The following is a 16,033-nucleotide window of genomic DNA, read 5'->3' as shown; positions in this document are numbered from 1 at the left end:
TTATAGACCATATACTAACACCGTGTACCAAATTTCAGCCGGATCGGATGAAATTTTCTTCTCTTAGAGGCTCCGCAAGCCAAATCTGGGGATCGGTTTATATGGGGGCTATATAAAATTATGAACCGATGTGGACCAATTTGCATGGTTCTTAAGGATCATATACTAACACAATGTACCAAATTTCAGCCGGATCGGATGAAATTTGCTTCTCTTAGAAGGTCTGCAACCCAAATTTTGGGGGCCCGTTTATATGGGGGCTATACATAAAAGTGGACCGATATGGCCCATTTGCAATACCATCCGACCTACATCAATAACAACTACTTGTGGCAAGTTTCAAGTCGATAGCTTGTTTCGTTCGGAAGTTAGAGTGATTTCAACAGACAGACGGACGGACGGACATGCTCAGATCGACTCAGAATTTCACCACGACCCAGAATATATATACTTTATTGAGTCTTAGAGCAATATTTCCATGTGTTACAAACGGAATGACCAAGTTAATATACCCCCATCCTATGGTGGAGGGTTTAAAAATGTTGAATCAATTAAATTTTCAATTGAATATTTATTAAACTCAATTATAATTTTAATTCGGAAAATTTTTGTGAATTTTTTTCTTTGTATATAGCCACATATAAACCTGGGGCTATAAACTGATCCTCAATCGCACAAAAATTGGTCCACATCACTTCATAATTTTATATAGCCCCTATAAAACGACCCCCATATTTCACTTCTGGCTCTCTAGTTACAACGCAACAGTTCATATCGGTCCGTAATTATTTATAGAATTTCTTATATGTACCGATCAATAACTGTATGTGTATGTATGGACTAACTTGCAATTTAGAAGAAGAAGAATGTTAAAAAGTTTTCAGATAACTTGCCATCGGCAAGTATTACCACAACCCATGTAATTCGATTGAGGATGACAGTCTTCAGTTGAAGTTTCTACGCAATTCATATACTTCTTTTAGAATTCTATTCAGGGGGAATTTTGTATAGAGAACCTATATCCTAATCGTCTATACAAATTTCCACCTATACGCGTGATTTATTTGACTTCAGGCGACAAATTTTCTCTACAGTTTTCACAAATATTATTAAGAGAGTAAAATTGAAATTCCATAGAAGTATACCATCTCAACGAATTTGGAGGACTTCAGATGGTATCTGGTATACCTCAGAATGGTGTAAGTAATAATCTCGATCCAATTAATATATTCATATTTTTGTCAATTTCTAATAGCTCTACATTCATGTCTATCGATCGATAGACCCTTATTATGTTATTTACCACAAAATTGGGGGCACTAGTGGGACTTTAACAAATCGCAGAAACTAACAGATATTCACAAGATTCAGCGCTATGTCATAACTACCAATAACCGATTAGGTTTGGTTTTGGGTATCCACACAATTTTATCTCTTTTTCCCCTATTTACACATTTTTGGTTTACATTTTATTAATAGGAAATCTCAATTATAAATTTATTTCATATATCCATCTATAAATCTCAAAATTAAACACAGTTGATTTTTGCTACCTTCCATAAACCTTTTTTATGAAATTGAACCCCAAAAAATATTTACAACACAACAAAACATAATGTACGTGGTTGTTTATTAAACCAACAATGTTTATACAATGGGGAAAAATATAAAATAATAAAAAAAAACATATATAACCAATATATGAATGTTGAATGAAACGATTACCAATCACAGATAAACCATTCAAGAATTGCAAGACAGGAAGCAAAGTCAACCAAATTCAACCGCAATCAGCTATACATTGTACAATGGTGTCGTCAAACAAATATGGGTATAACATACATACATAGCACACACACACACACACACACACACACACATAAATAGTTACACAAGGGCCTCGATTACGTCGATACCTTGACACATAAATTTTAAATTGTGGTGCCATAGATGAACGCAGAGAAAGTGGGCAAAGGAATCACCAGCTAGAATTTATAATACCATTGGGAAAAAGGACGAACACTGCATGGTTCACAGAAGCGAAAAAACAACATCCACAAAAAATTGGAAGAAAAAAATAAACTAATGCTCCGAAAAGGACACACGTGACTTTGGATTTTCGTGAACTTTTACTCCTTGAAGATTTACGTTTACTACTTCATGGTGGTATACTGGTGCTTTTCAATTCATCCACTGGGTTTTTTTGTGTGTCCCATTCAACAATTCCGTTTTAGCCCATTTCATTTTTATACCTCACCATCATCATCATTCCATGGTGACTTTCTTAAGTTCTTATTTGACGCTTACATGTTAAGAGTTAGTGATGGAAAAATTTGTGTATGTGTGTGTGTGTGCCTGTGTATCTGGGTGAGTGAGTAACTGACACTCAAGTCACGTTTATCACAGATAAGAGTAAAAACACGCCATTATTTACTCTCAAAAAGGACCTTATACGTTGAACAGGGATACATGAATGAATGCTGCTACCCTTTCAAGTCATTGTGGCGTTTAAATTGACGCTAGCGTATGATGGTATTCGTGGCCAATAATGTGGGTTTTAGAATCATAAAAATTTGATGAAATGACAGGATGATAAAAAGCTAATGGCCATTATTTAATTATAAGCTTTCATAACTTTTGCGATTTTCCTTACACGCACACACCCGCACACAATAAAGAAGGGATCAAAATGATTTTTGAGAATTATTATTATTATTATTAACATCCATAATCTATTGTAAGTAGATATTGCAAAAAAGGGATATTTTATTAATATCACACGTAGGAGTATTACAGCATGAATGAATTTTATAGAAAAAGAGTATGGAGCAATAATAAACCCATTATGAAATGTCAATAGATTATGGGATTTTATATGGGGCGTTTGTTAACCATAGGTATTGAATGGAAATATTTTTGAGCACAAGGCTTTGAGATGTCTTTACATTGCTGCAAAAAAATTGTCGTAAATAAATATTAAAATGCCTATAATTAGTCCAATCAAAATTCCAGATTCCTATTGAAGCTTCCTACCCAGCCTAGAAATCGAAATCCCATTTTAAATATCGAATTTCATGGATATGGACTTCTAATATTCTGTATTATTTTTGCCTAAAAATCAAAATTTTTGAGACAAAAATATTCCATTTTACCGTCCAAAAATAACATTTTTATACCCTGCGCCACACTGTGGAACAGGGTATTCTAAGTTAGTGCATTTGTTTGCAACACCCAGAAGGGGACGAGATAGACACATGGTGCCTTTGGCAAAAATGCTCAGGGTGGGCTCCTGAGTCGATATAGCCATGTCCGTCTGTCCGTGAACACATTTTTGTAATCAAAGTAACTTGAATTGGGACGAGCATATCGCATATTTGAGGGGGAAATGCGCACAGGCCATTGGTTTCTTATTTAAGTTTAAAAACAGGTTTAGCTTTGACACGAAAATGCTAATATATAGGGCACTGATACAAAGTCATCTGAACTATTTGATTATTTTGTATGGACACGGGAAAAGTGAGGAATTGAAATCCCAATTCAGATTGCAGAGCAAGGCTTTGAAAATTGTAGCTGACTTGCCCATCATGTATTCTACACTTGATCTATATAAAAATAGATTTCCTTCGATATTGCCAATATATGGTTTATATAGAATGCAACTTTTGACTTATGTTTACAAATGCTTACATCATATAGGACACCATACTGTAACGTTTGGAGTAAATCAAAGTTCTTTTAATACAAGAAACAACAGTAATTTAAGATTAGCCAGATGTCGCCTTGAAACTACGAAACAGAGGGTTGAATATATGGGAAGTAAAGCGTATAATAGTTTGCCGAATAATTTGAAAAATATTAGTACGATTTCTTTATTTAAAAGGTTAATTAAAATTCACCTAAATGATAGTATAGATGAAATTCTGCCATAATTTGTTTATAACTACATAACTTTCATTATATATTTCATACATTAACTTACTAAAATAATGTATTTACCTAGTTTTTGCATATCCATTTTATGTTAATATTTAAGACTTATGTTATTTATTGAGCTTTGAATTTACCTTTGCCAACTAGCCTCAACAAGGTCTATAAGACGCTGAGGCATCTATATCTTGTATATACCATAAAGCTGTTATTTTAAATAAATAAAAAAAAAAAAAAAAAAAAGTCTAGGTCGCAGTTTTAGTCCAATAAACTTCAAATTTGGCACCAGCATGTGTTTTGTCTCAGATACAACCCTATTGATTTTGGTTCAGATTTAGATGTAGCTCCCATATATATATATATTTCGTCCGATATGGACTTATGTGGCCCCAGAAGCCAGAGTTTTACCCTAATTTGCTTAAAATTTTGCACAAGAAGAACACTTAGTACTATAGTCAAGTGTGCCAAATTCTATTGAAATCGGTTCAGATTTAGATATAGCTCTCATATATAACTTTGGCCCGATATGGACTAATACGGTCCCAGAAGCCAGAGTTTTACCCCAATTAGGTTGAAATTTTGCACTAGGAGTACAATTAGTAGTGTAGTTAAGTGTCCCCAATTTTATTGAAATCGGTTCAGATTTAGATATAGCTCCCATATATATCGTTCGCCCGATTTACACTCATATGACCACATTGGCCAATCTTTTACTCCGATTTAATTGAAATTTTGCACAGGGAGTAGAACTAGCATTGTAGCTATGCGCGCCAAATTTTATTGAAATCCGTTCAGATTTAGATATAGCTCCCATATATATATTTCGCCCGATATGGACTTAGATGGCCCCAAAAGCCAGAGTTTTACCCTAATTTGCTTAAAATTTTGCACAAGAAGAAAAATTAGCACTATAGTTAAGCGTGCCAAATTTTATTGAAATCGGTTCAGATTTAGATATAGCTCCCATATATATCTTTCGCCCGATATGGACTAATACGGTCCCAGAAGCCAGAGTTTTACCCCAATTTGGTTGAAATTTTGCACAGGGAGTAGAATTAGCATTGTAGCTATGCGTGCCAAATTTGGTTGAAATCGGTTCAGATTTAGATATAGCTCCAATATATAGCTTTCGGCCGATTTACACTCATATGACTACAGAGGCCAATTTTTTGCTCCGATTTAGTTGAAATTTTGCACAGGGAGTAGAATTAGCATTGTAGCTATGCGTGCCAAATTTGGTTGAAATCGGTTCAAATTGAGATATAGCTTCCATATATATTTTTCGCCCGATATGGACTTATATGGCCCCAGAAGCCAGAGTTTTGGTCCAATTTGGTTAAAATCTTGCACTAGGAGTACAATTAGTAATATAGTCATGTGTGCCAAATTTGATTGAAATCGGTTCAGATTTAGATATATCTCCCATATATATGTTTTTCTGATTTTTCTAATACATATATATCGAGCGATAAATCATAAATAATTTTTTGCGAAGTTTCCTTAAAATTGCTTCAGATTTAAATGTTTCCCATATTTTTTTAAGTCGGCACTAGCCGACTTAAATTTTTAGTCTATAGATTTTGTAGAAGTCTATCAAATTCTGTCCAGATCGAGTGATATTTAAATGTATGTATTTGGGACAAACCTTTATATAGCCCCCAACACGGAAGTGATATGGTATCGAAAATTTATATCTACAAAGTGGGGCAGGGTATAATATAGTCGGCCTCGCCCGACTTTAGACTTTCCTTACTTGTTCTATATAACCCCCTTATAAATCGATATCCACATTTCGTCCTAATGGAGGAACTAATTCATCCGATCCGATGTACGACGCACAGTGGTGCCTGTTTTATACCCATGGAATTGTTTAATAAGTTTGTCATTCCGTTTGTAACACACGAAATAGTGACTATATAAAGAGTATATATTCTTGATCAGGGAGAAATTCTAAGACGATATAATCATGCCCGTCTGTCTCTCTCTCTCTCTCTGTCGTTCTGTTGTAATCAAGCTGCAGCTTTCAATAATGGCTCTATCGTGCTGAACTTTGGCACAGATTCGAGTTCTGCTTGCAGGTAGTATATTTGTGATTGATTCTTGTTTTAATTAAACAATTTGTTGAATCAATTAATTTTTTAACATTTCGTGATATTTTTTCTGTATGGTTGACAATCTTTTGTAGTATTTTTACGAAATTCTCTCACTTCAAATGCATCTAAATTTCAAACTTCTGGCAAATTGGATGAAAATTGCGGCTTCCACCTGCCGAAGAAGTCAAATCGTGGGATAGGTTTATATGAGGGCTATATCTATACAAAGACCGATTAACTCTTCTTTCTTAAATATTACGTTTCATAAGATTTTAAAAGATGAAATCGACAAATGGATATACTGTGTACGATTGTCTAACTATTTAAGAATATTTATTGCATTACGATAGCGAAACGTTTTGTCATTCTATCCAAACCTGTCTGCTTCTGTCATTTACCAAACACTCAATTTTAATTACTCATTTATTATTTAAATAAAACATTTAAGTCGCTTTAAATACTATCCAAATACTTTCTAAAGACTTTTGGTAGCAAACTACAAGTACGAGTAAAATTACAAATTTCCCTCTTCCCATCCCGAAACATATCCAAGTTAAGAGGAAACCAACTGCTTGAGGGAAAACTCGTTAACAATTTACCTGAGGCAACATTAATAATACTTACATCTTTGTACAACACATATTGGTTTATAATGTTTACTCTTTTTTTGGGGAGTTTTTGAAAATACGAAAAACGTGTACACTGGCTTCTTAAGACATACTAGAGAAAGCACTCTGTTAGTATCAATATTGGGTGGAGACGAACAAAATTCTTTGTTATGCTTTCTTTGTGTATGAAATTGCAGAAAATTAAAGAAACAAGTGAGGATAGCTCAGAGTCGAGCTGGGCCGACTATGTTATACCCTGAATCACTTTGTAGATCTGCATTTTCGATACCATCTCAAATCCTTCAAATGTGTTCAAATGGTCCTATATAGGTTTGGCTCCATGAAATAACTCACCAATATGAAAGCGAAATCCCTAATATATTCTATAGAAAACAACAAGTTATACGGCCGTAAGTTCGGCCATACCGAAGCTTATGTACCCTCCACCATGGATTGCGTAGAAACTTCTTCTAAACACTGCCATCCACAATCGAATTACTTGAGTTGCGGTAACGCTTGCCGATGGCAAGGTACCTTAAAGCCTCCTAACACCGTCTTCTAAATTGTAAGTAAGTCCATACGTGGTATATATTAAATCAAAAAATACCGATTAAATACGTATGTAATTTAGTTTGACAAAGTTTTCTATAGAAATAAAATTTTGACAAAATTTTCTATAGAAATAAAATTTTAACAAAATTTTCTATAGAAATAAAAATTTGAAAAAAAATTCTATAGAAATAAAGTTTTGACAAAATTTTCTATAGAAATGAAATTTTAACAAAATATTCTATAGAAGTACAATTTTAACATACTTTTCTATAGAAATAAAATTTTGATACAATTTTCTATGGAAATAAAATTTTGACAAAAGTTGCTATAGAAATAAAATTTTGGTAGATTATTTTTGGCTCGAGTGGCAACCGTGATTATGAACCGATAGGGACCAATTTTTGTGTGATTGGAGATCGGCTATATATAACTATAGACCGATATTGACCAACTTTGGTGTGGTTGTTTGCGGCCATATACTAACACGACGTTCCAAATTTGAACCGGATCGGCTGAATTTTGCTCCTCCAAGTGGCTCCGGAAGTCAAATCTGGAGGACGTTTTATATGGGGGCTATATATAATTATGAACCGATGTGGACCAATTTCCAATTTTTGCTCGGTTGTTAGAGACCATATACTAAAACCATGTACCAAATTTCAGCCGGATCGGATGAAATTTGCTTCTCTTTGAGGCTCCGCAAGCCAAATCTGGGGATCGGTTTATATGGTGGCTATATATAATTATGAACAGATGTGGACCAGTTTTTGCATGATTGTTAGAGACAATAACATATACCAACATCAGGTACCAAATTTCAGCCGGATCGGAGGAAATTTGTTTCTCTTTGAGGCTCCGCAAGCCAAATATGGGGATCTGTTTATATGTTTATAGGGCTATATATAATTATGGACCGATGTGGACCAATTTTTGCATGATTGTTAGAGACCATATACCAACACCATGTACCAAATTTCAGGCGGATCGGATAAAATATGCTTCTCTTAGAGGCTCCACAAGCCAAATCTGGGGATCGGTTTATATGGGGGCTATATATAATTAAGGATCGATATGGACCAATTTTTGCACGGTTGTTAGCGACTATATACCAACACCATGTATCAAATTTCAGCCGGATCGGATGAAATTTGCTTCTCTTTTAGGCTCCGCAAACCAAATCTGGGGATCGGTTTATATGGGGGCTATATATAATTATGGACCGATGTGGACCAATTTGTGCATGGTTGTTAGAGACCATATACCAACACTATATACCAAATTTCAGCCGGATCGGATGAAATATGCTTCTTTTAGAGGCTCCACAAGCCAAATCTGAGGGTCCATTTATATGGGGGCTATACGTAAAAGTGGACCGATATGGCCCATTTCAATACTGTCCGACCTACATCGATAACAACTACTTGTGCCAAGTTTCAAGTCGATAGATTGTTTCGTTCGGAAGTTAGCGTGATTTCAACAGACGGACGGACGGACGGACGGACGGACATGCTTAGATCGACTCAGAATTTCACCACGACCCAGAATATATATACTTTATGGGGTCTTAGAGCAATATTTCGATGTGTTACAAACGGAATGACAAAGTTAATATACCCCCATCCTATGATGGAGGGTATAAAAATTCGCGGTAATTCCTTAATTTCTGCTTCTCGTACGCTCCAAAAAATTTGCTTTTGCATTCATCAAACTAATGGGTGATTTGTTAAGAGCTTGATAACTTTTAAAAAAAAAAAAACGCATAAAATTTGCAAAATCTCATCGGTTCTTTATTTGAAACGTTAGATTGGTCCATGACATTTACTTTTTGAAGATAATTTCATTTAAATGTTGACCGCGGCTGCGTCTTAGGTGGTCCATTCGGAAAGTCCAATTTTGGGCAACTTTTTCGAGCATTTCGGCCGGAATAGCCCGAATTTCTTCGGAAATGTTGTCTTCCAAAGCTGGAATAGTTGCTGGCTTATTTCTGTAGACTTTAGACTTGACGTAGCCCCACAAAAAATAGTCTAAAGGCGTCAAATCGCATGATCTTGGTGGCCAACTTACCGGTCCATTTCTTGAGATGAATTGTTCTCCGAAGTTTCCCCTCAAAATGGCCATAGAATCGCGAGCTGTGTGGCATGTAGCGCCATCTTGTTGAAACCACATGTCAACCAAGTTCAGTTCTTCCATTTTTGGCAACAAAAAGTTTGTTAGCATCGAACGATAGCGATCGCCATTCACCGTAACGTTGCGTCCAACAGCATCTTTGAAAAAATACGGTCCAATGATTCCACCAGCGTACAAACCACACCAAACAGTGCATTTTTCGGGATGCATGGGCAGTTCTTGAACGGCTTCTGGTTGCTCTTCACTCCAAATGCGGCAATTTTGCTTATTTACGTAGCCATTCAACCAGAAATGAGCCTCATCGCTGAACAAAATTTGTCGATAAAAAAGCGGATTTTCTGCCAACTTTTCTAGGGCCCATTCACTGAAAATTCGACGTTGTGGCAGATCGTAAGTCTATTCATGATGAAATGTCAAGGCATACTGAGCATCTTTCTCTTTGACACCATGTCTGAAATCCCACGTGATCTGTCAAATACTAATGCATGAAAATCCTAACCTCAAAAGAATCACCCTTTATATCGGATTGCAATAGTCAAAGTCTTCAATTTCTTTGTAATTTGATTAAATTGGACTATAATCTCTTAAATCAGATAGCAATTTATTCTCTTATCGATTAATGACACTTTCTCTTTACTTCTTAGAAGATTTAATTTCTGTAAGGCGAACTATGACTCGGCTTAGGGATGGTTTGCAGAACATACTTCACATGTGATTCAGATTCACGGAGAATACAGGAGATACATCATCCGATGATGAAGAGACTAACGCCTTGGACGTGTATACAATCTCTGTTAATGAATGTGTAGTGTATAGGGATAAGACTGCAAACGTCGTGATTATGCCTTGCAGACGTTTAAAATTTTTAGAAAATGTCAAATGAGTCTCAACGCTGATAGCATATCAAAGGGATTGGACAGGTATGATTGCCCGTATTGCCGTACTTCAGTTGAAGATTCTTTACAAATATGTACCCAAATAAATTTACTAATACCTCTGGTAGAATTTGAAATTGATATGAACTAAAATTAAGAAACAATGAATTTAATTTACAAGTATATACGGCCGTAAGTTATGCCAGGCCGAAGCTTAGGTACCCTCCACCATGTATTGCGTAGAATCTTCTTCTAAACACTGCCATCCACAATCGAATTACTTAAGTTGCGGTAACGCTTGCCGATGGCAAGGTATCTTAAAACCTCCTAACACCCTCTTCTAAATTTATGTAAGTCCAAACGTGGTTTATATTAAATCAAAACAGATCGATCAAATACGTATATAATTCAGTTTGACAAAATTTTCTAAAGACATAAATTTTTGACAAAATTTTCTATAGAAATAAAATTTTAACAAAATTTTGTATAGAAATAAAATTTTCACAAACTTTTCTATAGAAGTAAAACTTTGAAAAAATTTTCTATAGAAATAAAATTTTAACAAAATTTTCTATAGAAATAAAATTTTAACAAAATTTCTATAGAAATAAAATTTTGACACAATTTTCTATAGAAATAAAATGTTGACAAAATTTTCTATAGAAATAAAATATTAACAAAATTTTCTATAGAAATAAAATTTTAACTAAATTTTCTATAGAAATAAAATTTTCACAAAATTTTCTATAGAAATAAATTTTTGACTAAATTTTCTACAGAAATAAAATTTTGACAAAAATTTCTATAGAAATAAAATTTTAACAAAATTTTCTATAGAAATAAAATTTTGGTAGATTATTTTTGGCTCGAGTGGAAACCATGATATGGGCCAATTTTTGTGTGATTGGAGATCGGCTATATAAAGGGTGATTTGTTAAGAGCTTGATAACTTTTTTTTAAAAAAAAACGCATAAAATTTGCAAAATCTCATCGGTTCTTTATTTGAAACGTTAGATTGGTCCATGACATTTACTTTTTGAAGATAATTTCATTTAAATGTTGACCGCGGCTGCGTCTTAGGTGGTCCATTCGGAAAGTCCAATTTTGGGCAACTTTTTCGAGCATTTCGGCCTGAATAGCCCGAATTTCTTCGGAAATGTTGTCTTCCAAAGCTGGAATAGTTGCTGGCTTATTTCTGTAGACTTTAGACTTGACGTAGCCCCACAAAAAATAGTCTAAAGGCGTCAAATCGCATGATCTTGGTGGCCAACTTACCGGTCCATTTCTTGAGATGAATTGTTCTCCGAAGTTTTCCCTCAAAATGGCCATAGAATCGCGAGCTGTGTGGCATGTAGCGCCATCTTGTTGAAACCACATGTCAACCAAGTTCAGTTCTTCCATTTTTGGCAACAAAAAGTTTGTTAGCATCGAACGATAGCGATCGCCATTCACCGTAACGTTGCGTCCAACAGCATCTTTGAAAAAATACGGTCCAATGATTCCACCAGCGTACAAACCACACCAAACAGTGCATTTTTCGGGATGCATGGGCAGTTCTTGAACGGCTTCTGGTTGCTCTTCACTCCAAATGCGGCAATTTTGCTTATTTACGTAGCCTTTCAACCAGAAATGAGACTCATCGCTGAACAAAATTTGTCGATAAAAAAGCGGATTTTCTGCCAACTTTTCTAGGGCCCATTCACTGAAAATTCGACGTTGTGGCTCGTTAGTAAGTCTATTCATGATGAAATGTCAAAGCATACTGAGCATCTTTCTCTTTGACACCATGTCTGAAATCCCACGTGATCTGTCAAATACTAATGCATGAAAATCCTAACCTCAAAAGAATCACCCTTTATAACTATAGACCGATATGGACCAATTTCTGCATGGATGTTAGAGACCATATACTAACACCACGTTCCACATTTGAACCGGATCGGATGAAGTTTGCTCCTCCAAAAGGCTCCGGAGGTCAAATCTGGAGAACGGTTTATATGGGGGCTATATATAATTATGGACCGATGGAGACCAATTTTTGCATGGTTGTTAGAGACCATTTACTAACACCACACACAAAAAATTATCGCCAACATTTTTTCAATTAAGCACTTAATTGAATTTGGAAACGGATTCAATTAATATGTTAATTGATTCAATTAATTATTTAATCAAATCCGAATAAAAACCAATTAAAAAAATGATTGATATTTGTTACGTTTCCAATTAAAATATTAATTGATTCAATCAATTTGTTAATCAATTCGGAAATAATTTTCAATTACAAACGTGATTGAAATTTTTTCCGTTTCCAATTACACATGTGATTGATCCAATCACCTTTGTGATTGAAATTGAATAATTTTGAGCAATGGAAAGAGCGAAAAGAGAACAAGAGAATGGGTATTTATTCAACAATGTATGATGGAGAGATCAGTCTGTGGAAGTAACTCTTAACGAACGGTTGGTTTTTTGTTTTTCGCGTAAATTGAAAAACATGATTGGCGACATTCTGTCTGCTGCATTCAATATGTGTGCATAAATATTTTGAACGCAACAACAAATCATAGCAAAGGGTTGAAATAAATAAAGTGTGCAACAACAAACGACCACGTGGTAAAGGTTTGAAAAAAATATATGAGAGAACGCATTTGAAATTACCTGTGTTTGTGTTTTGTGGTATTGTAAAAATGGAAAACAATCTACGTTTATTGAAGGTAAGAAATTGTGAAATGTGAATACGGGTTTCCATTGAAGCCTGTTTACATTAAACGGACTAAAATAATATATTTTTTTTTATTCATTTCTTTTAGCGACCAATTTTATTTTGTGAAATTGACCAATCACTTGACCATCAACTCCATCATTTTATCAAATATATAAGAATATGTTTGCAACAAAAAAGTGGGTACCGTCTTGATCTTTTAAAATTATAAATTTTTTTCACTCTTAGTTTTCTTAAAACCAAGAGCGGTATGGGTTTGTTGGAAGATTCACCTTGACGTTGGGAAGTGGCGTTGGCATTAAATTGAATTTTTGCTTTACCTGCCTTTTTCAGTTTGAACCCAAGTAGAGAGCAGTATATCTGATATATAAACTAATGAGCTGAATTATGTAATGGTAAAAAAGTTCTTTCTTTTGGATTTAAAAACATGAAAAATATCCGAAAATAATAAAAATATGTATTTTCCATTTATATTTTTTTCTATTTCCAGAATTTACAAAGTATCATCAATATAATACCAAATACTACACTGTTTTCCCATCATTTTTGTCTTTCATTGGTTCAAATTTTAATAGACGATTTCAATGTGTGGATTTTGGAAAGGAATTGTTACTAAAATTAAATTACCGAGCTCCTTAATACACCTTTTTATGCTAAAAGACTACAACTACAAAAGAAGATTATAAATCTGTAACCTGGAACTAAGAATTGAACTTGTTATTCTATGCAGGTAATGTTTAACAAAATTAATTTTTATTTGAACAAAATTAAATTCAAATTATTCTAATTTAGCTTACAGGCTGCTGAATTATTGGAAATCTAGGCGCATCTACATATTAGAAGGAACATGCTAACATGGTTATTATTATAAGGAAGATAATGATTTATATAATTTATTTTTTCACCCTATAGTTGTTATTGATAGTAATTGTATTAGTAAGTTATGTTAGAACAAAACACAAATAACAAGAACCAAATTTATTTGTCTATTGCATAATTCAAAAAATAATAAAATATTGAATATGTTTTATAAGAAACACATATTTTCTTTTATTTCAAATAAAACTAAATACGATTTTGGGGTCGCAATATATAAATTTTTTGATCGAAATTTATAGCCAATTTCAATTAATTATTTAATTGAATGAATCAAATAGTTGATTGATTTTTGTCGCGAAATTAATTAAAATTTTAATTGATTCAATTAAAACTGTGATTGAATTTTATGTTAAAAATCAATCACGTTTTTAATTGATTCAATCACACAATTAATTGATTCCGTGACAAAAGTCAATTAAATTTTTAATTGAAAATCGTGTTGGTTTTCAATCAAAATGGGTGATTGATACTATCATTTTCGTGATTGAAGACATTTCAATTAAAAAAATGATTGAATCCGCGATTTTCGTGATTTAAATCAAAAAATTTTTTTTTGTGTGCATGTACAAAACTTCAGCCGGATCGGATAAAATTTGCTTCTCTTTGAGGCTCCACAAGCGAAATCTGAGGGTCCCTTTATATGGGGGCTATACGTAAAAGTGGATCGATATGGTACATTTGCAATACCATGTGGCCTACATCTATAAAAACTACTTTTGCCAAGTTTCAAGTCGATAGCTTGTTTCGTTCGGAAGTGATTTCAACAGACGGACGGACGGACATGCTTAGATCGACTCAGAATTTCACCACGACCCAGAATATGTATACTTTATAGGGTCTTAGAGCAATATTACGATGTGTTACAAACGGAATCACAAAGTTTATATACCCCCTCCCCCCCTATCCTATGGTGGAGGGTATAAAAACAACAATTTTTGGAAAAGTTATTTTATATTTTGGGGAGTTTTTTCATTTTCAATTTTGTGGCATTATTTCATTTGAGATAAATCCCCAATTTGCCATAATGAAATAATTCTTAAATAAAATAATTCATAAAAGTAGTCGCAGGAACCGTTATGTTTACGGTTTTTTGAGCAAGTCTACTCCAGGCAAGGTATTGATGGTTCGTGTTCTATATTTTATATGAATTTTTATATGGTTTTTTTCTGCCACATTTTTACTAAAAAAAAACGCCGTTTTTTAACCTTTTTAAGCCGCCAACATCCAAACTACCTACCCGATTTGAAAATTTTCTAAGAATGAGTTGTAGACGGCTCAATTTTCTTTAATTTGAGTAGTAGTAGGTCAAAGAAGACGAAAGATATGCTCAAAATTGTAAGTGTACCTCCAAATATTAAAAAAAAAGTTCAAAAATTTGTATCTCGAAAACCAATCACAGAAAATTTTTTAAAACTCATTTTCGTGTTTAGTAGGTCAAAACCAATGAGAAAAATTATGCTAGAACCAATTCACAAAACGACTGTTGCCTAGTGTAGCATATCAAAGGGATTGGATAGGTATGATTGCCCGTATTGCCGTACTTCAGTTGAAGATTCTTTACAAATATGTACCCAAATAAATTTACTAATACCTATGGTAGAATTTAAAATTGATATGAACTAAAATTAAGAAACAATGAATTTAATTAATAAATTTGTTATTATTATACCCTGCGCCACACTGTGGAACAGAGTATTATAAGTTAGTGCATATGTTTGCAACACCCAGAAGGAGACGAGATAGATACATGGTGTCTTTGGCAATAATCCTCAGGGTGGGTACCTGAGTCGATCTAGCCATGTCCGTCTGTCCTTCCGTCCGTCTGTCTGTGAACACATTTTTGTGATAAAAGTCTAGGTCGCCGTTTTAGTCCAATCAACTTCAAATTTGGCACAAGTTTCTGTTTTGGGTCAGAATAGAACCCTATTGATTTTGGAAGAAATCGGTTCAGATTTAGATATAGCTCCCATATATATCTTTAGCCCGATATGCACTTATATGGACACAGAAGCCAAAGTTTTACCCTGATTTGCTTGAAAACATCACGATTAGTCATATAGTCAAGTGTGCAAAATTTTATTGAAATTGGTTCAGATTTAGATATAGCTCCCATATATATCTTTCGCACGATATGGACTTATATGGCCCCAGAAGCCAGAGTTTTACACTAATTTGCTTGAAAGTTTGCACAAGGAGAACAATCAGTACTATAATCAAGTGTGCCAAATTTGATTGAAATCGGTTCAG

At 34.1% G+C, this 16,033-nt stretch overlaps 1 long non-coding RNA gene across 1 annotated transcript; it reads left to right on the top strand.

Moving 5' to 3' along the window:
• Positions 1–12,630: 12,630 nt before the first annotated feature.
• On the top strand, positions 12,631–13,407 carry LOC142238072 (uncharacterized). Its single transcript, XR_012722640.1, has 3 exons — positions 12,631–12,899; positions 12,996–13,086; positions 13,241–13,407. It is a non-coding gene; the product is annotated as an uncharacterized LOC142238072 (long non-coding RNA).
• The last annotated feature ends 2,626 nt before the right edge of the window (positions 13,408–16,033 follow it).

The sequence above is a fragment of the Haematobia irritans genome, chromosome 1 (assembly GCF_050003625.1).
Source record: "Haematobia irritans isolate KBUSLIRL chromosome 1, ASM5000362v1, whole genome shotgun sequence".
In the NCBI taxonomy this organism is placed as follows: domain Eukaryota; kingdom Metazoa; phylum Arthropoda; class Insecta; order Diptera; family Muscidae; genus Haematobia; species Haematobia irritans.
This window is presented reverse-complemented; position numbering and strand designations above follow the sequence as displayed.